Source organism: Furipterus horrens, unplaced genomic scaffold (genome assembly GCF_987537825.1).
Source record: "Furipterus horrens unplaced genomic scaffold, mFurHor1.1.pri manual_scaffold_12, whole genome shotgun sequence".
Classification (NCBI taxonomy): domain Eukaryota; kingdom Metazoa; phylum Chordata; class Mammalia; order Chiroptera; family Furipteridae; genus Furipterus; species Furipterus horrens.
In genome coordinates this window covers 45,488,124-45,509,488 of record NW_028327182.1, presented here as the reverse complement: position 1 = coordinate 45,509,488, position 21,365 = coordinate 45,488,124, and the positions used below count along the sequence as shown (strand labels likewise).

The 21,365-nt window shown below is 37.7% G+C and overlaps 1 pseudogene; it reads left to right on the top strand.

The window, feature by feature from the left end:
* The first annotated feature begins 281 nt into the window (after window positions 1-281).
* Window positions 282-4,479, top strand: LOC149996109 (adhesion G protein-coupled receptor G1 pseudogene; annotated as a pseudogene).
* The last annotated feature ends 16,886 nt before the right edge of the window (window positions 4,480-21,365 follow it).

Below are 21,365 nucleotides of genomic sequence, written 5' to 3'. Positions count from 1 at the left end.
ATCCTTTCCTTGCATAAAAATAAAATTAAAGCACTGACAAGGTGGTTAGTTTGGTCTCAGCATCATCCCATACACCAAAAGGTTGCATGTTCAATTCATGGTCAGAGCACATAACTAGGTTGCAGGTTCGATCCCTAGTCGGTGCATATGGGTTCTCTCTCTCTCTCTCTCTCTCTCTCTCTCTCTCTCTCTCTCTCTCTCTCTCTCTCTCTCTCTCTCTCTCTCTCTCTCTCTCTCTCTCTCTCTCTCTCTCTCTCTCTCTCTCTCTCTCTCCCTTCTGGGTTGAAGATCCAGCATTAAGTAGCCCAGGGAGCTAGAGCAGCGCTGGGTGTGAGACCATCCGGAGAGAGACACAGACATCCAGCCTCTGCAACCACCTGACCTGCTTCACAGTTCTGATGGTGGCCTCCATGGAGGTGGACGCTGTGCACAAGCACTACCTGACCCTCCTCTCCTAGGTGGGCTGTGTCATCTCTGCCCTGGCTGGTGTCTTCACCATTGCCACCTACCTCTGCTCCAGGAGGAAGACTTGGGATTAACCATCAAGGTGCACATGAACCTGCTGCTGGCTGTCTTCCTGCTGGATGTGAGCTTCCTGCTCAGCAAGTCAGTGGTGCTGACAGGCTCTGAGGTTGGCTGCCGGCCCAGCACCATCTTTCTGCACTTCCCCTTACTCACCTGTCTCTCCTGGGTGGGCCTCGAGAGCTACAATCTCTACCAATTCATGGTTCAGGTCTTCGGCACATACATCCCTGGCTATCTGCTCAAGCTGAGTGTTGTGGGCTGGGGCTTCCCCACCTTCCTGGTGACAGTGGTGGCACTGGTGGACATGAACAACTATGGGTCCAAAATCCTGGCTGTGCACAAGACTCCAGAGAGTGTCATCTATCCTTCCATGTGCTGGATCCGGGACTCCCTGGTCAGCCACATCACCAACCTGGTACTCTTCAGCCTGGTGTTTCTGTTCAACATGGCCATGCTGGGCACAATGATGATGCAGATCCTATGGCTGTATCCGTACATGCAGAAGTGGCCCCGCGTGCTGACACTGCTGGGTCTCAGCCTGGTCCTTGGCCTGCCTTGGGCTTTGATCTTCTCCTCCTTTGCTTCCTTTCTCTCTAAAATTAATAAGCATACTCAGGTGAGGATTTTAAAAATTAAAATAAATAAATAAATAAAGATAAAAATTAACTATTGCTTACATATTTTTAGAATGTATCACAAGATTATTAAATGATATTGAATATGAATAAAAAAGTAAGTTACTGACATAGATCCTTTTCTTTTTAATAAAGAAATAACTTTTTCTTTCTTAGTACAGTCTTCTATCTGTATTTATTTAAAATGAAAGTAGGAACAGAAAGCACAGCTTATTCTGTAATATTTAAATACCACATATTTGTATAAGGCACTCCTTACTTAGCAATTTTATTTCCTTCTGCAAATTCTGCTTTTATTGTTTTGTCAATTTGATGTCAACATGAAAATATTTAAACTGTGGCTTATCCACATGGTGGAATATTATGTGGTGATTAAAATGTTTAAAATAGGAGATCCTTATAAATGAAAGAACAAAATACTAAGTATTTATAGTACAATTCAATTACACATGAGAGAATGAGAAAAATTAAAAGTCAAAAAATATGCCTAATATTAACCATGTTTCTTTTTGGTGTTGGAATCATGTGAGGTATTTTTTTCTTTCTACTTTACTTTCTGAGTCTTTTACAATGAACATGTTTTTACTTAAGTCATTGTATAAGAAACAACTTTGAGGTCTGAGAATAAAGGTGACCAAAAAATAAAACCCAATCAGAGTGAAGAGACAACACTTGGAATGGGAGAAAACATTTGTAAGTTATGTATCAGATAATGGGTTAATATATAAAATATATAAGAAACTCAAACAAAATAGCAAAAACAAACAAGCAAAAAACCACAAATAACCCAATTAAAAAATGGGCAAAGAACATGAATAGACATTATTTAAAAGAAGATATATAAATGGCATCAGGTATATGAAAAGGTGCTCAACATCATGAATCATCAAGGAAATGCAAATAAAAACCACAATGAGATATCACCTCATATCTGTTAGAATGACTATTATCAAAAAAGCAAAGATAACAAGTGTTGGTAAGGATGTGGAAGAAAGAAAACATTTGTACACCGTTGATGAGGATGTAAATTGTTGTAACCACTATGACAAAAAGTGTGGAGATTCCTCAAAAAAGTGAAAAATAAAACCACCATATGATCCTGCAATCCTACTTCTTGATATATATCCAAAGGAAATAAAATCAGTATCTCAAAGTAATATCTGCACTCCCATATTTATTGCAGCATTATTCACAGTAGCCATGGTCTAGAAACAACCTAAATGTCTGTTTATGGGTATATAGATAAAGAAAATGTGGCATACCTATATGTATATATAGATAGATGATAGATAGATGTATATAAATATAGATATGCAACATTTTCTTTATCTATATACCTATATAGATATCTATATCTATATTTATATACATCTATATATCTATACCTATATATTACAGGTATGCCACTTTTTCTTTTTCTATATAGATATATCTTTAAGTATACAGATATATATATTTACATATAGATACCTAGAGATTTATCTTTTTTATTTACATAGATATATAATGGAAAATTTTTCAGCCATAAAAATGAAGGAAATCCTGCCATGCGACAACATGGATGAACCTGAGGGTCATTACACTAAGTGAAATAATCCAGACACAGAAAGACAATATTGCATAATCTCACTTATATGTGGAATCTAAAAAAGTTGAACTGATAAAAACAGAGTAGAATGGTGGTTGCTAGGGCCTGGGAAATGGGAAGAATGTAGAGATGTTGGTCAAGGATACAAAGATCAGTTATAAGGATAAACAAGTTCTGGAGATCTGCCATACAGCATGGTTACTACAGTTAATAATACTGTGTTACATACTTGAAATTTGCTCAGGGGATTGAGCTTACCTATTTTCAGCAGACAAAAAAAGAAGGGTAACTATGTTTGATGATGTATATGTTAATTTGCTTGATTGTGATAATCATCTCACAATGTATACATATATTAAAATATCATGTTGTATACATTAAATATATACAGTTTTTGTCAATTATACTTCAATTAAAGTGGGGAGGGTAACTACAGCTAACATTATATTTAATAGTGAAGACTGAAAGATAACAATCCTACAACTAGGAGCAAGAAAAGGATGTAGAATCTTACTACTTCTATTCAGCATTCAAAATTACATTCAATATAACAAGTAGGTAAAAAGGAAAGATTATTTGGATTAAAAAGCAAGAGCAAACTATTTCTCTTTTCAGATGACATCATTACCAGTGATCGAACCCATGGCCTTGGCCTGCCCCTTCTCAGTGAGTCGAGGTGCCAATCGCTGGGCGGACTGTGCTGAGCTGCAGGGAGGAGGGACTATGCCTCATGGGTGCGGCGAGGAGCCCAGAGTCTCAGCTAATTGTGGCTTCTCACTGCTGCCCAGCCCAGAGGTTTCAGGAACCCTGGTGGATACAGATCCTGTGAGCAGCAGAGCACTGCCTCCCACAGTGGGAGTGGTGGTTTGGTGAGGCTGCAGTGAAGCCTTTACCCAGAGATGGCCAAACCCACAGGCCTGCCACTATGTGGCCCGAGGTCCGAAGGGCAAGGAAGCCAGGCAACCTCGGATGACAGAGTCAGGGGAGTCTCCTCCCCACCAGCCCAGGACAGGGAAGGTTCTTATATTGAGCGTGCTGAAAGCTGGAAATATAAATGGATAGGGCCCCAACATGCCAAAAGCTAGAAAGATAATAGGATAAGGGGAAAAGTCCTTGCCCCCATACTTCTAGTACCTGATTTGGGGTGGGAGAAGAGGAAGACTGGCACATGTACCAAAGAAGTCAGAAAGTTGTATGAGGGTGGTGCTGGACCAAAGAGGACTGTCAATTTAGCCTGAGGAAAGAAGGGATTGGTTACAAGGTGGACTGACCCAAAGCAAGTAAAAGTTTAGGAAGTAAATAGGTCTTTCTGAGAAAGCACCTGGCCAGTCTCATACTCCAAACTGACTTAGCCCTAGGGGAACAAAGAAATGCGCGCTCTCTCTCGCTGTTGCTTGCTGCTCGGACAGACTACGATTTTGCTTGTTGCTCACTGTTTGGGACTTGCTCTCTCTTGCTCATTGCCCACTACTTGGAACTTGCATTCTGACAGTGCACCACCAACCTGTCCTCTCCATGGGCCACATGACCTTAGCAGCTGTGTGGTCCCTGGCCTCCAGGAGGGAGTCTCTCTCTCTCGTTGACCTGCTGAAACATTTGCTAGCGTGTTCACCTGCTCTCCCATTTATGAACACGCAGCCTTGTTTCCCTGGCAGCTCCATAGCCATAGCCACGCTGGCTCCACACGCAGCCTTGGAGCCTGAAGCTAGAGAGCAGCTGGGAATGAGCTAAGCTACCTGGGTGACTGCTTAGCAGCTGCTTTGGGCTCCAAAGGATGCTACATTAAAATGGAGCAGGAACTCTGGGCACTGCTTTTTGGTCTGCTCTTACTGAGGATTTGCTGGTTTTGTCTGGGTTTTGCAGAAGAGGTGAGCTTTGAGATGAGGAGTCCTCCATTCTCCCAGATCATTCATCATCTGAATAAAAACCTCTTTCCTTTTGCATCAGCACCTACTATATGAGTTTGGCTTTTGTGGAGATAGGCAGCTGGACCCTTGTCTGCAGGGGGAGTGGGGGTTGGTTGGTAACAACATGATCTTATGTAGAGAAAATTGTAAGAAATCCAAACAAAAACTATTAGAACAAAAAAAAAAATACTATTTCAGTAAAGTAATAAGATATGAAATAAATATAGAAAAGTCAGTTTTATTCCTATACACTAGCACTAAATGATATGAAAATGAAATGAAGAAAATAATCCCATTTACAATATATCAAAAGAGAATAAAACAATACTTATGTTTAAATTTAACAAAACAAGCACAAGGTATATAGACAAAAACCACAAAACATTACTGAAACAAGTGAAAGAAGACTTAAATAAATATAAAGACGCTCTGTGTTCATAGATTGGAAAATTTAATAATGTCAAGATCTGAATACTCCCCCAAATGATGTACAGATTCAATGCCACCTCTATCACAATCCCAGCTACCTTTTTTTTCCCCACAAGTTGACAAACTGATCCTAAAGCTCATATGGAAATTCAAGGGACCCAGAATAACCAAAACAATTTTGAAAAGTTTAAGGACTCACATTTCCAGAATTTAAAATGCATTACAAAGTCAAAACAGTGTAGTATTGGTATAATGACAGACACATAAATCAATGGAATAGAATTGAAAGTCCAGAAACACACACACATTCATGGTCACTGTGCAAACAAAAACAATCTTTGCAAGAAATGGAGCTGAGAGAATTGAATATACATATGCAACAAGATGGAGTTTTACCTCTGTATCACATTATATTTTTATTAAAAATAAATTTACTTAAACATAAATTTACTTAAAATAGATTGGTGACCTAAATAGTAAGAGTAGAAAATTTAGGTTAAATCTTCATGGCCTTGAATTAGGCAATCATTTTCTAGATATGACACCTAAAGAACAAGCAACTAAAGAAAAAATATACATTGAATTTCATCAAAATTAAAAACTCACATGCATAAAAAATGCTATCAAGAAACTGCAAAGATAGATTAGAAGATGAGATAGGACATTTGCAAGTCATGTGTCTGATAAGAGTCTAGTATCCAGAATATAAAAATAATCATTACAAGTCAACAACTTTTTAAAAAGTCCAATTTAAAAATGAGAAAGGATCTGAATAAACATTTCTACAAAAAAGACAAACAAGTGGCAATGAGCACATGAAACGATGTTCAACATCATTAATTATTAGGGAAATGCAAGTCAGTGAGATAGTGCTTCACCGCCAATAGAATGGCTGTAATAAGAAAACACGGACAAATAACAAGTGTCAGTCAGTATGTGGAAAAGGTGTAATGTCTGTCTTGTTGGGTAAGAATGTAAAATAGTGCAGCTGCTTTGGGAAAATGTTTGAAAGTTTCTCAAAACATTAAAAAGAGTTGCAAGATTACTCAACATTACTATTCTTAAGTATATACCTAAAAAGACTAAAAACATATGTCATATAAAAAATTGTAAATCAGTGTTTCTAAAAGTGTTATTCCTAGTAGCTAAAAGATGGACACAACTTAAATGTACTTCAGCTGATAAGTGGGTAAACAAAGGTGGTATATTCATACAATGGAATATTATTCAACCACGAAAAGGAATGAAATGTTGATACATCCTACAAAATAGATAAATTTTGAAAACATTTTGCTAAGTGATAGAAGTTAGACACATAATGCCCCATTGTATATGATTCTGTTTATATAAAATGTACAAAATAGACTAATAAAAAGGCATAAAGTAATCTATTGTTTCCAATGACTATGGGGAAGGGCATAAAGGGAATGATTTCTAATGGGTATGAAGTTTCTTTTGAGGTGATGCAAATATTCTGAAATTAGATAGTGGTGGTATTTGCAAAGTATTGTGAATATACTAAATATTACTGAATTGTACAATTTAAAAGAGTAAGTTATACCTCAAAAATATATCTTTTTAAGATTGTTATCAAAGTCTCTGTAAGATTTCTCCAGAGTAAACATGTCCAGTCCCTTCAATAATTCCCCATACCATTAATTCAAGTATCTACATATTGGTAACTTTTTCTGTAAGGATATTTCTAAAATGTAATCTGAGACAATGAGAGAGTTTAGTACTGGTCTGATCAGTGTTAAATAGCACAGGACTGATATTTATAGTTTCAGACTCTGTATATGTTGACATAGCTGAAGATTATTTTGTATACACTCATCATATTAACTTGTATTGACCTTACTGTCATGTTAAATCTTGAAGTAATTTTTCACATACCATCCATTCTATGTTTGTAAGGTTGACTTTTTGAATATAAGTGTATAGGGTTTCCATTTAGCCATATAGAAGTTTATTTTTAATATGGTCCATTATTTTAAGTTATTGAGTTATTTTAGATTCTTATGTTATCATCATGTGCACAAGGTTCCTTTCCTGTCTCCTATCAGTTTCCAATATGATCAACATATACCAGTATTCTTATCCAGGTCATATCCAGGCAGTGAGTAGAGTCTTGTTATATACCACTTTGCCCCTTTCTCTAGGTGATCAGCAACAGTTCACTGATTAGTGCTCTTTCATCATTTTTGTGCATAAACTAGACTATGATGTTATAACAAATAAATCTCAGTGACTCAAGACAAAGAGGGAAGAAAGAAACATTATATCCTGAAATTAAAGTAACTTACAAAATTTTTTAAAAATGACTCCCATTTGGGGCATTAATAGCATTTAGGCAGAAAATCCTTCATTGTGAGAGTTGACCCAAGTGTTACCAAATGATTGGTATTTTGAGGCCCCATCCATAAAAGGCTACTAGTTCTTTCTAGTCATGAAAAACAAAACCACCCACATGTCAAACTGCCCCTAGGAAGTGACTGAGATCTACTCTCAGCTGAGGTGCTTATGCATACCCATCTTGCTCAACCCCAGGACAAACATAGGCATCCCTTCTCCTATGTTGCCAACTGTTACAATTCCCTTTAACGTTTTATTCGATTTTATGATCGCATTATTTATTGCCTTATGTGTTTATTATTTATTGACATATCTATTGCCATTTTGTGGAGGGGAGAGTGAACAAATAAAGTATAAATTTTCTTAATATTAATTACCCACATGCAACATAAGAGATAAAATAATCCTAATGGAATTAGGGGAGGTAAACATTGCTGTACAGGAATCACTCAGTTCAGAAAAAAAAAACAAAAACCTAAAAACTAAATTCCCTCTTCCTAGTAGGACAGGAAAATTAATTTAGTTAATTTAAAAACCTATTAATTAATTATTATATGTTAGGATGCTGGATATATGGAGATAAATACAACACAGTCTCTGTCTTTGATCTAATGATGGAAATTGAAAAGTGACACACCAATTATGCAGTGTGTCAAAAGGTGGCCAAGAGCTTCAGGGACACACCTGATAGGTCAGTGCGCTCCATTTCTGCAGCTATTTAGGGACACTTTGAAAAGGCCTGGGAAATGACTGGCATAAGTGTGGGTTTCCAGCAACTTCCCAGCGCAGTCATGGCAGGGACCCTGGAGAGCAGAAGAAAGCTGTTAAGTTGCCAGAGGTCATGATCATACCTTACATTACAAACACAGGTTAATAAATTTAAGTCCTTGAACTGTGGAACCTTGAAAGGAGCAGGCAGCTGGTGCCAAAGCACAATCTATTGTATGGCTTGACAAGATGATCATTGTTTGTCTTCCACATTAGGTCAGCTGACACATTAGCCTCTCTATTGCTCAATGACACAGTTATTGTTGCTTTCCAAAATGAAGCATCACACAGATATACAGGCACGTGTGCAGAAAATATTTATGGCCTTGCCCAATGCAATGTGTGTTAAGCAAGCTTTTTCACTGAATGTACTCATAATGTCACTCTACCCTCGCACCCTCCATTTGCTAAGAAATAAGGATCCAGGAATGGCAACATGACCCTATAAAGACATATAAAATGCACACTGTGAATTAGTCTTCAAAGATGAAAGGCTAGGTACTTGCAAGTACTTAAATCTGTTCAAATTTCAGATTTGTCCTGCTTGAACTGTGGATGCTGACTGTGATTCAGCAGGGCCTTGCTCTTGTTCAGGCTTCAGACATGCTGAGAAATGACCCAATAATCCAAAAGAAAGGTGAGCCCATCTATTCTCTGAATTTTAAGAAACCAAATATGTATCCACTAAAAGAATAAGAATGTAATAGCTCCTCATGGTAGCCCATGGTGTCAGGGGTTTCCAGCCCAGGACTTGGGATCAGTAGCCACCACACTAATGATTTCATCTATGGATTGATCCCTTGTCCCTCATGGAGGCATCACAGAGCCCATGCAAAGCATGAAGCCATGTGCATGTGTATGTATGTACGTACTTATGTGTGTCTCTTCTCTAGTATGAAGCCCTTATTTGTAAACTCTGAAAGAATAAACAAAAAAGGAAATTTATTCAAATGAGAATAAAATGAGTAAGAAATTTGAAAGTGCTTTGTAGACTATAAAACATATGATAATGATAGTTGTTAGTTGCCATTTTACTATTGGTGCCAATTTAAATGTTTGTCACAATTATTATCATCAACACATAAAAAAGGGAATTTTTATTATTTAAAAAGCTGCAATTTGAGTTCCTCTTAGATCAAGAGAACTACCTTTGTTCAAAAAAATACCTGATGGGAAATTTTGGTGTAGAAGGTAAAACTGTAAGGAGACAAAGAAACAAAGGTAAGGAAAGAAGCAATCAGAAAAGCAAGATGGGGACAGGCATGAAGGCTGGGGACTGTGGAATTCAAAGAACTTTAAAGAACTGGATATCTTATACTTAAATGTAAGTTTTGTAGTGCTACATTATAAATCTCCCTCATTGCCCTAAAACTGGAGGAAACCCTCTGCATAGATATGAGATAATTGGGGGAGTAAAGAAATCAGAGTGGCATTGAGTGTGGGGTGACAGCGTAGAAAAAATAAATAGAAAGTGTGAGATGATAAACCAGTCCCTGGAACTGGCTTTTTTCTTAACAGAAGTAGAAATTCAGAGCCAGTAGTTACTAGAAGAAATGTAATCTCACTTACTCCACAGGGTCTTTCCTCTTCATGGGGCAGACCTAATGGTAACATTGTGTGCCTGGCCCTGCTCTTAATGCTTTAATTGCAATAGTTTATTGACTCATCACCCTAAATTTAGGAAAATGTTTTTATGACCATTTTACAGACAAAGAAACAGATGTTAAGTCGCCTGCATCTGATCATGCAGTGAGTAAAAAGAGTACCCAAGTGTGAAATCTGGGCAAATAGACTCTAGGGCCCATAGTTTTCTTCATATGCTCTGAAGACAATGTCATTTGAATCTCAAAAGACCAAAATAATAATAATAATAATAATAAATCACAGGTGACATTGGGCTGCAAATTCTTCTGATTCACAGTTTTCAAACTAATGGATTCAGGGCTGGGCCAAGTTTTGATGAGATTGTGTCTATTGGCACTCTTAGAAACCAGGTGTCAAGTCAGGGCTCACAAATAAGCCAGCAGTCCATGGAGGGGAGATCCCACAGGGATGGCCTTGGTGTGAATGGCAAGCATCATTCCCACTTCTGGGAAACAGACCAGTGACAGCTAGAATGTAAGGGGGAAACATAGAAACTGCTCATGGTCCAGGAATGGTGTAGGCCAGATCCATAAAATTCCCAAGGAAGTCAATTCAAGTTTAGAGTAAAGTTCAAAATCCAGGAAGTATTCACAATTAGGATCACTTTTCTGTGTTGGAATGATAGACCTAAAAAACCTGAGCAGGGATGACTAAGAGTATGAAGTGGCCAATGGGGGCCTCCATGTGTGCCCCTAACATCAGGAAGCAAAGAAAAAAATTGCATCAGAGAGATATAAACCAGGTTGAAAAATCAATAAGGATTCAAGAAGGGAAGAGGAAAACCAGAATTATGGGTGGGATATGTAAAGAGAAGTGCAAGGGTTAGGAAGGAACAAGTTGGTATCTGTGTTTGTATTCCCAACTCTTTAGCTTAGAAAAGCTGAGCCAACTTAAAGGACTTGGGCCAGAAGTGAAAATAATCATTACATGGCTACATCTGACTCTTCAAGACCTCCTGACTTGCTCAGTCTCTTATACATTCAAACTTTCCAGATTACACCTGTGGGTTCATGATCAGCCATCAGCCTGGCCTTCTTCCAAAGGAAATGTTTTCTGAAAATAAATGAAATTTGCTTAACACCTGTTAAGAATACTGAGATTATGAAAATTGGGAAGGTGAAATTATAGTGAGGTGAAAGAATGGTGTTGTAAGCAGGAAGGTGGATCAGCAGCTTTATTGAGATGTTTTCAGGGGCATGTGAAGCCATAGTGTTTCTCTATACTTCTAATTTTTCACTGGTGGCTAAAATTGCTCCATCAATAATCTATTTGCTTTCCAATGCCCTTATCTAAAATTCTGACACAGAGGTTTCTGGAACTTATCAAGCTCCCTACCTATAGCCTTAGCTCCTTCCCAGAAATGAGTAAAGTACCTAGGGTGGGAGGTCTCATGGTTATTCAGCACTGGAGAGAAAGGGGTGGTAGAGTATATTTGAGGTAAGTTTCTGCCATTCTCCTATCCTGCTAATACTTCTTATCCTAGGGAACAATCAGATGCCATTAAATGAGCAATAAAAACTAATATAGATTTAATGAGATGAAGGCCTTGGATGGACTGTACTTGTTTAAAGAACTCTCTAGGCTCTGGAAGCATAAGTTATTTATAACTTGCTACTCCCCAGGAAGGGAAAACAGGTGGTTTATTTATTTCCAAGTTGGAGATTGAAGAACTAAGATCAATAGGCATGTTCCCATGGCAAACACCACAGTCTGGCTATATGTAATTCAGATTCCCCTTTCCTTTTCCCTTCCTCCCACGATGAAGAGTGAAAATACTTAAGACTCATGTTTCAAGCCTCCATAGCAACTGAAGGTAGTGCTAACAGAACTGGGCTGAGAGGCCCCTGGAAAGTATTTTTCCGCCCTGATCAAAGGAAGGAAGCATACAGGAGAACACTTTTATGTGCTCTTTATTTCTTTGTTTCAGACATGGTTAGGTGATGATATACAGTGCCTGGGCTGTGGCAGAAAAAGAGGCCAACAATGGAATGACATGGTAACCTGGTGTGTTGATGTCATAGAAATACTCAGTTTACCTGGGAATCCCCTCCAGACTTCTTGAGTAAACAAAAATATCTTTATTGTTTAAGGACGTGTTGTTGAGGTTCTCTGTTACTTGTAGTTAAATACATCCTTTCTGAATTTAGTTGCAGCATATAGAGCAGCACGAATAATGAATCTGGAAATATAGAATGGCTGAGTCAAGAAGGCAGGGCAGAGGGCACTGAGGACATGTATTATAGGCTGGAATATAGGCAACACAGACTTATTAAGTAGTGGCAAGACATTTGTTTTAGACTCTTGCTTGTCATGCCTTGAGATTCAAATCACAGACCTACTAAGGCTACAGCGTTAAAAGAAATGGTGGGAAACCTTTAGGATGTTGGGTTATGCTGACTATTTCTTGCAGCTTCTAGCAAGTTCCCACAAGAAAAAGATAGGTTAGAGAAGATCTGTCAATAGGGAAAGGAGAAAAAAAAGTTATTCTGAGTTGTTCTCTGCTGGTAACCAGCAATATAAGCTGACTGAAAGGTCCATAATTTGAAGACTAGCTGGAGTCAGAAGCAGGGAAGTGAAGGCATAGCAAAAGACAGACTGACAAAATTAGAACTCAAGCTCCAGGACTCTTCTCATGCATCATTCTTTCCCAGGCAAAGAGGACAAGTCTGCTGGCAAAGGTTTGATCAAAATGGCGCCTTCTGCACAACCCTCTTGTTGCTAATTACCTCAGAGTGACCACCATTAAACTAATAAAGACAGGAGACAAACAAAGCTGGTAGACCAGATCCTTGGCCATTGCAGCTTGAAATAAGAGTGGTTAGCTGACAGTCTCCAAGCAGTTAGTTCCTTTGAGATCCTATTCAGCTTTAGAGGTAAAGCCACATTCTTTCTCAGAAGCTTCTAGCCAATGACAAAGGACAAAGAATACTAGGAATGTACAGAAGTACAAGGCCTGGCTATTTCTGTCTAATGTGGGGCTCTTCTGATGTGCTATCTTTGCTGTGAAACTCCCTGTTGAGTTAGCAAAGACTTTGTCAGATCTGTATCATAGTCTGAGGCCTTTCCTGCACAATACCATATCCTTCACTATTTCCTTTCACATATGTTAGTTTGGTCTACATCATAGTCAGAAAGCTTTCCTTGCCCTACCTATTCTATTTTTTTCTGTTTAATTATTTTTATTGCTGTTCAATAACAGTTGTCCCAATTTCCCCCCCATTGACTCCCCTTTCCTGCCAACCCCTGCTCCCACAGTTAATCCCCACCTTGTTCATGTCCATGGGTCCTTTATATTTGTTCCTTGATTAGACCTTTTCCCTTCTTTCCACTGTTATCCCACTACCCCCTCCCCTCTGATTGCTGTCAGTTTATTTCTTATTTCCTTGTCACTGGTTCTGTTTTGCTTGTTTGTTTGTTTTTGTTCATTAGGTTCCACTTATAGGTGAGATCATATGGTATTTGTTTGTCTTTGCCTGGCTTTTTTCACTTAGCCTAATACTCTCCAGTTCCATCCATGCTGTCACAAAGGGTAGGAATTCCTGCTTTCTTTCTGTTGCATGGTAATCCATTGTGTAAGTGTACTATGGTTTTTGATCCTCATTTACTGATGGGCACTTAGGCTGTTTCCAGCACTTGGCTGTTGTAAATAATGGTGCTATGAACATAGCATTGCATAGATTCTTTTGAATTGGTGTCTCAGGATTCTTAGGGTATAATCCCAGCAGCGGGATCACTGAATCAAAAGGCAGTTCAGTTTTTAGAATTTTGAGGAAATTTGACACTGTTTTCCGCAATGGCTGCCCCAGTCTGCATTACCACCAACAGTGAACTAGGGTTCCCTTTACTTCACAGCCTCACAAGCACTTGTTGTTTGTTGATTTGTTGATGATGGCCAATTCTGAATGGTGTAAGGTGCTATCTCATTGTGGTTTCAATATGCATCTTTCTGATGGCATATTTCTAATATGCATCTTAGTGATGTTTAGCATTCTCTCATGTCTATGAGTCCTCTGTATGTCCTCCTTAGAGAGTGTTCAGATCTTTTGCCCATTTTTTAATTGGATTGTCTGTCTTCCTGGTGTTGAGTTGTACAAGATCTTAAAGAAAAAGATTTAATTAATTAATTTATTTTTAGAGAGAGGGGAAGGGAGAAGGAAAGAGAGGAAGAGGAACATCAATGTGTGGTTGCCTCTCATGTGCCTCCAACCAGAGACCTGGCCTGCAAACCAGGGATGTGCCCTGACTGGGAATCAAACCAGCAACTCTTTGGTTCACAGGCCGATGCTCAGTCCACTGAGCAACAATAGTCAGAAGAGTTGTATAAGTTCTTTATGTATTTCAGAGATCAAACCCTTGTCTGAGGTATCATTGGCAACTATGTTTTCCCATGTAGTTGGTTCCCTTTTCATATTGCAGACGTTTTCTGTAGCTGAGCAGAAACTTTGTAGTTTGATGTAGTCCCATTTGTTTATTCTTCCCTTTATTTCCCTTGTCCTAGACAATATATCATCGAAAATATTGCTGCATGGGATATCTGAAACTTTCCTGCCTATGTTTTCCTCTAGGACTTTTATGGTGTCACAGCTTACACTTAAGTCTTTTATCCATCTTGAGTTTAACATGGTGTATGGTGTAAGTTGGCAGTCTAGTTTCATATTTTCGCATATCCTGGTCCAGTTCTTCCTGCTCCATTTGTTAAAGTGGGTATTTTTACACCACTTTATGCTCCTTCCCTCTTTGTCAAATATTAATTGACCATAGAGATCTAGGTTTATTTCTGGGTTCTCTATTCTGTTCCATTGATCTATATGTCTCTTCTTATGCCAGTACCAGAAAGTTTAGATTACAGTGGCCTTGTAGTTTAGTTTGATATCAGGTATTGTGATTCTTCCTATGTTGTTCTTCTTTCTCAAGATTGCTGAGGCAATTCAGGGTCATTTTTGGTTCCTAATACATTTTTGAAGTATTTGTTCTAGGTCTGTGAAATATGTCATTGGTATTTTAATAGGACTTGCATTGAATCTATAGGCTGCTTTGGGCAGTTTGGACATTTTAATGATGTTGATTCTTCCCATCCAGAAACATGGTATATGTTTCCATTTATTTTTGTCTTCCTTAATTTCTTTCTCCAGTGTTCTGTAGTTTTCTGAGTACAGGTCTTTTACCTCCTTGGTTAAGTTTATTCTTAAGTACTTTATTTTTCTTGTTGCTATAGTAAATGGGATTTTTTTTCTAGTTTCTATCTCTGATATTTCATTGTTGGTGTACAAAAAAAGCCTTCTACTTATGAATATTGACTTGTATCCCACTATTTTGCCAAATTTGCTTATTAGGTCAAGTAGTTTTTTGGTGAAGCCTATAGGGTTTTCTATGTACACTATCATGTTGTCTGCAAATAATGACAATTTTACTTCCTCCTTTCGAATTTGGATGCCTTTTATTTCTTTTTCTTTTCTGATTGCTGTGGCTAAAACTTCCAAAACTATGTTGAATAGAAGTGTAGAGAGTAGACATCCTTGTCTTGTTCTTGATCTTAGGGAGAAAGCTTTTATTTTTTGCACCTTGAGTATGCTATTGGTTGCAGGTTTCTCATATATGGCCTTTATTATGTTGAGGTATGCTCCCTCTATTCCAAGTTTGATGAATGTTTTATCATAAATGGGTGCTATACTTTATCAAATGCTTTTTCAGCATCTATTGATATGATCATGTGATTTTTAACTTTCATTTTGTTTATGTGGTACATTACATTTATTGACTTGTGAATATTAAACTATCCTTGCATCCCTGGGATGAATCCCACTCGATCATGGTGTATGATCTTTTAAATATATTGCTAGATCTGGTTTGCCAATATTTTGTTGAGGATTTTAGCATCTATGTTCATCAGTGATATTGGCCTGTACTTTTCTTTCTTTGTTGTATCTCAACCTGCTTTTGCAATTATGTAATACTGGCCCCATAGAAAGAGTTTGCGAGTCTTCTCTCTTCTTGGATTTTTTGGAATAGTTTGAAAAGGATAGAAGTTAGCGCTTCTCTAAATGTTTTGTAAAATTCACCTGTGAAGCCATGTGTTCCACGGCTTTCGTGTGCTGGGAGTATTTTATTACTGCTTCAATTTCACTAGTTTTTATCAATTTATTCTGGCTTCCAGCTTCTTTTTTACTCAATTTTGGAAGATTATATGTTTCCAGAAATTTTCCCATTTCAGTCAGTTGTTAAGTTTCTTGTCTTATAGTTGTTCATAGTAATTTTCTAAATCTTTTTCATGTCTGTAGTATTGGTTGTGATTTCTCCTCTTTTGTTTCTGTTTTTGTATATTTGGGTCCTCTCTCTTTTTTATCTTGATGAGTCTGTTTATAGCTAGTCGATTTTGTTTACCTTTTCAAGGAATCAGCTCCTGAATTTATCGATCCTTTGAATTGTTTGTTTGGTCTCTATGTAATTTATTTCTGCTCTGATGTTAATTATTTCCCTCCCTCTACTTGCTCTGGGCTTTGTTTGTAGTTGTTCCTCCAGTTCTTGTAGATATAGGCTAGGTTGTTTATTTGAGATACTTCTACCCTTTTTAGGTAGGCCTTTACTGCTATGAACTTCCCTCTCAAGACTTCCTTCACTGTGTTCCATATGTTTTGGGCTGTTGTATATTCATTTTCATTTGTTTTCAGATACTTTTTTATTTCTTCCTTGAACTCATTCTTAAACCATTCATTATTTAATAGCATGTTATTCAGTCTGCATTCATTTGAATATTTTTGAGTTTTTTACTTGAAGTTGGTTTCTAGTTTCAAGCCACTGTGATCTGAGAAGATGCTTGATATAATTTCAGTATTATTGAATTTCTTGAGGACTGTTTTGTGTCCTAACATATGGTTTATCTTTGAAAATGTTCCATGTGCTTTTTGAAAATAATGTGTATTTTGTTTTTTTGTTGACAATGAGGTGTTAAAGTCCCCTACTGTGAGTGTGTTGTTGTCAATACCCTTCTTCGAATCCTCCAAGATTTCCTTATACATTTGGCTGCATACATGTTTACAAGGGTTATATGTTGATGGATTGTTCCCTTAAGTATTATAAAATGTCCTTTGTTGTCTCTTTTTATGGCCTTTGTTGTGAAATTTATTTTGTCTGATTTAAGTACTGCTACCCTAGCTTTTTTTCTTTTTTTTTTTATGTCCATTTGCTTGAAATATTTTTTTCCATCCCTTCAGTTTCAATCTGTGTAGATCTTTTGTTCTGAGGTGGGTGTCTTATAGATAGTATCTATGTGGGTCATGTTTTCTTATCCATTTATCTACCCTATGTCTTTTTATTGGTGTACTTAATCCATTTACATTTAAGGTTATTATTGATAGGTACTTACTCATTTTCTCCTTTGTACCTGTATTCCTCTCTATTTGTTCATCTTCTTAAAGCAGACCATTTAGCATCTCTTGCAATGCTGGTTTGGTGAAGATGTATTATTTTAGCCTTTTGGGGGGAGAAAACTCTTTATTTCACCTTCCATTTTGAATTAGAGCCTTACTGGATAGAGCAGTCTTGGTTGTAGGCCTTTGTTTTTCATTGCTTGGAATATTTTTGCCATTCCCTTCTTGCTTGTAGTGTTTCTGTTGAGAAAGCTGATGATAGCCTTATCAGAGCTCCCTTGTAAATTATTGTTTCTCTCTTGCTGCTTTTAGGATTTTCTATTTGTCTTTGAATGTTGCCATTTTAATTATGATGTGTCTTGGAGTGAGTCTCTTTTGGTTTGTTTTCATTGGGACCCTTTGTGCTTCCTGGCCTTGCATGACCTTTTCTCTCTTCAAGTTAGGGAAGTTTTCTGTCACTACTTTTTTAAACAGGCTTTCTATCCCTTACACCTCTTCTTATCCTTCTGGGATCCCTGGGATATGGATATCATTATGTTTCATGTTGTCCTGCAACTGTCTTAAACCCTCTTCATTCTTTTTCAGTCTTTTTTTGGTGTTACTGTTGCAGTGTCTTGGAATTTTTCTTCTACATTGTCTTCCAGGTCAGTGATCCAATCCTCTGCTCCCTCTAGCTTGCTTTTGATTCCTTCTATCATGTTCTTCAGTTCATATATTGTATTTTTCATTTCCTCCTGGCTCTTATCGATAGCTTCTATACCTCTTTTAATGCTGTATACTTTGGACTAAGTTCCTTGTAGCTTCCCTGGAGTTCTCTGAGTTTCCCTGGAGTTTTTTGTAGTTCCCCTGGAGTTCACGTAGTTTCCTCTGAGTTCACCAAGTTCATTGAGCTTCCTTATAACCATTCTTTTGAATTTCATGTCTGGTAGTTTGCTTTACTCTATTTCATTTATCACTCTTTCTGGGGATTCCTCTTTTCCTTTCAATGGGGGGTTGTTTTTTCATCTCCCCATTTTAGGTGACTCTTCCTGTTTTTTTGTTTTTTTTTTTCTTAGATTGGTCTGCTTTGACTTCCTGTCTTCATGGTGTGACTTTCTGTGGTAGGAGACCTGTGGGATTCAGTGGTGCAGTCTCCTTGATCTCCCAAACTTGTTGCTCTTGGGATGCCATTTATGTCTTTTATTTGTGCTGTCTGGTTGTACTTGAGTGTTGGTTGTCGCATTGCTTTTTGGTGGGTTCTTCCCTCCAGCTAGATAACTGAGAGTCACTCCACCCAGCACATCTTGTGTACTGCTGTGGAGGTGCTGTTAAAACAAAATCACACAACCAAGGCAAGAAATCCATACCAAAAATATAACCCTAACCCACAATAACACTATCAACAGCAAATTTTCCAGTATTTATTAAGCTGTAAAGAGATTAAGACTATTATAAGAAAGAAAAAGCAGAAAAGAGTTGACCAACTTAAAGAAATATGTTTTTTGAGACGAGAGTTGGAGGAACAATAGAAGTAGTGAGTAGGGACAAGGCAATGAGAGAAAGTAAAATTTACATTATATATAAAAACGGGAGGGAAGAAGGCAGAATGAAGTAAGAGAAGAGAAGTGTATAGTATTAGGCTTAAACAGAAGTTATTTTATATATATAGTGAGAGAAAAAAACAAAACAAATAAAGAGTAAGAAGGAAAGGAACCAAATTAGAGAAATGTTTTCACCACAGTACTATCGACAAACAATGAACTAAGATTGATATAGGTGGGATGGGAATAAGAGGGAAAAAAGAAATAAAGAAAAGCTTAAGAGTTATCTAAAGGAAAGGGAAGTGATTTTGAGATGTTAGAGGGAATAGGTATACTAAGAGTGAGAAATGAAAACTAGGCTAAAACATGAAAAAATTCAAATTTAAAATGAAGGAAAGAAAGGGCCAGGGGAAGGTACTAATGGAGTAGGAGAGGGGGACAATAAGATTTGAGATTTGAAATACCAAAATAGTGAATATCTAGGAATAAAATCGAAGAAATGTAACAACTACCATATTCACAACACATGAGCTAAGATTAATCAAGGAGGAGAGAGAGTAAGTGTATTTTGTGAATGGGGAAAAAGAATGTGAGATGACTAATGACAAGAAAAATGGTTTTGAGAGGTTGGAGAGAGGAGAAATAGTAAGAGTGTGGAATAGAAACAAGTCATAGTAAGAGAGAAGATAGAATCTAGGACAAAAATAAGAAAAGGAAGTCCAATGGTAAAATGGAGTAATAGAAGGGAGAAGCAATATATGAGAATTGAAATATACTGTAATATAAAAGCTAGTGACTTAAAATGCACAAACTGGGAGGACATGAAACAATGTTCAAAAGCAATGTAGGAGAGAAAAATAACTCAGAAGAAGACCACAGTGGAATTAATCTCATTAGTATCTGGTTTTTACCACTTCTCTTTCTGGATCTGTCCCTGGTCAAAGTTCCATGGATTTCATAACTTTCTTTCTTGATGTCTGTGAGATCTAGCTGGATGCTTAGGCTGCTGCTCTCATTGGTGGGTCTGCTGACCTCTCCTTTTATCACAGCCCTCTACTCTGAGCTGCACTGGGTCAGGTCCCTCTCATTGGCCCTGTGGTGCACTCTAGCCTTCTGCATTTTTGTTTAGCAGAGCTGCTGTGCCCATGTGCAGGCATGTGAGCTCAGGGTCCCTGCCAGGTCTTAGGTCTTGCCTCAGCTCTCCTTCCAAAAGAGTCTCTGTGTGGCCCCCTTGCTCCAATATCAGTCCCTGGGGTCCCCATTTTCTGTGCACTCCCTCTTTCCAAAATCATGGTCAGGCCTGGAGCCTGTCTTCCCATGCCTCTGACTGTTTCACCCAAAGTTCCTCACTGGATCCTTCCCAGATGGCTCTGGGAAGGGCCCCTGCAATATTACAGTAATACTGGGAGTTGCAGAGAGCTGATTTTGCTCCCTGCTGTGATCTTCGGCCTATAGTAGGAATGCAATTTCTAGGGCCTGCACAGCCTTGGCCTTCTCTCTTTACCCCAGTAGCTCCCAGCTACTGAGCTGATCCATGGTTGCCCTACACAATGCAGCCAGAAGCACTGGGCTGGTTAGCCCTGGCAATTCTGCTTAGAAAGCATGGCTGCCAGTTTTTGCCCACTCCCATGCAGTCCCCATACTCTTGTCCCTGTTTGCACTCTTTCACAGTTGTTCCCTCTCATTCTCCACTCTGTGCCTTTACTCCAAGACTGTTCCACAATGGGAGCAAGTAGACATGGCTGCTAGCTACTCTGCTGCCATCTTTCCTCCTTTTCACTATGACTTGAACTCTGTTGAACTTCCTAAAACAATATCAGAACCTTGATTCAAAATGAAGTGAGCCGAAAAAATTGTGCAATTTCTAAGTAGAGAATCTTTCTTAATATCTCAGGCCATAAGGGACATAAATACATAATATTTTCCAAATAACAGTATCAATAGGCTGCCACATAGGCTAACCAAGGAATTAAATCCTATCCCACTCTCATTATTCCAGATCAACAGGACTAGATATGTGCTAAAAACCAGTCCCTATTATCTTTTTTCTTTCCTCTTCTTTTGAAATCTCAGTTGCATTTATTTTCACAATATCAACACTAAATTCAAAATAGTAACCAGTGAATTTAAGTGTTAAATAGTTCAAAACTAAAAACCAATCTTAATTTTTTAAACTTATGAGTAGGGTCTGCAAACAAAAAGGTGCATTATTTTATTCTACTTTTAAGGAGAACAGGTTTCAACCTGCACTTAAGTGACATGAACAACAAAGGACAGCAAATAAGTATTACTAAGAATAATGCCCATATATATCAAAATACCTAGTTATTTATACTTATATAGTAAGTCTATTATATTAAACACTCAGCATAATGGAAGCTTACAGCTCTTGTGACAGAATCACTAAATTAACTATACATCTATTAGAAAATTTCAACCCCTACTCCCAAAATATTTTAACATACCTATTAAGTACTGCAGGTCATTTAGAAAAATAGAAATAAAACATACACCCAGTCTTTGTAATTAAAAGTTATATAAAAACAATGTTTAGATATAAATTCTAAAATTCTGAACTAAATTTTTTTTCTAAATATGATCAAGACTCTTAATCAAAGAAAGACCATAGT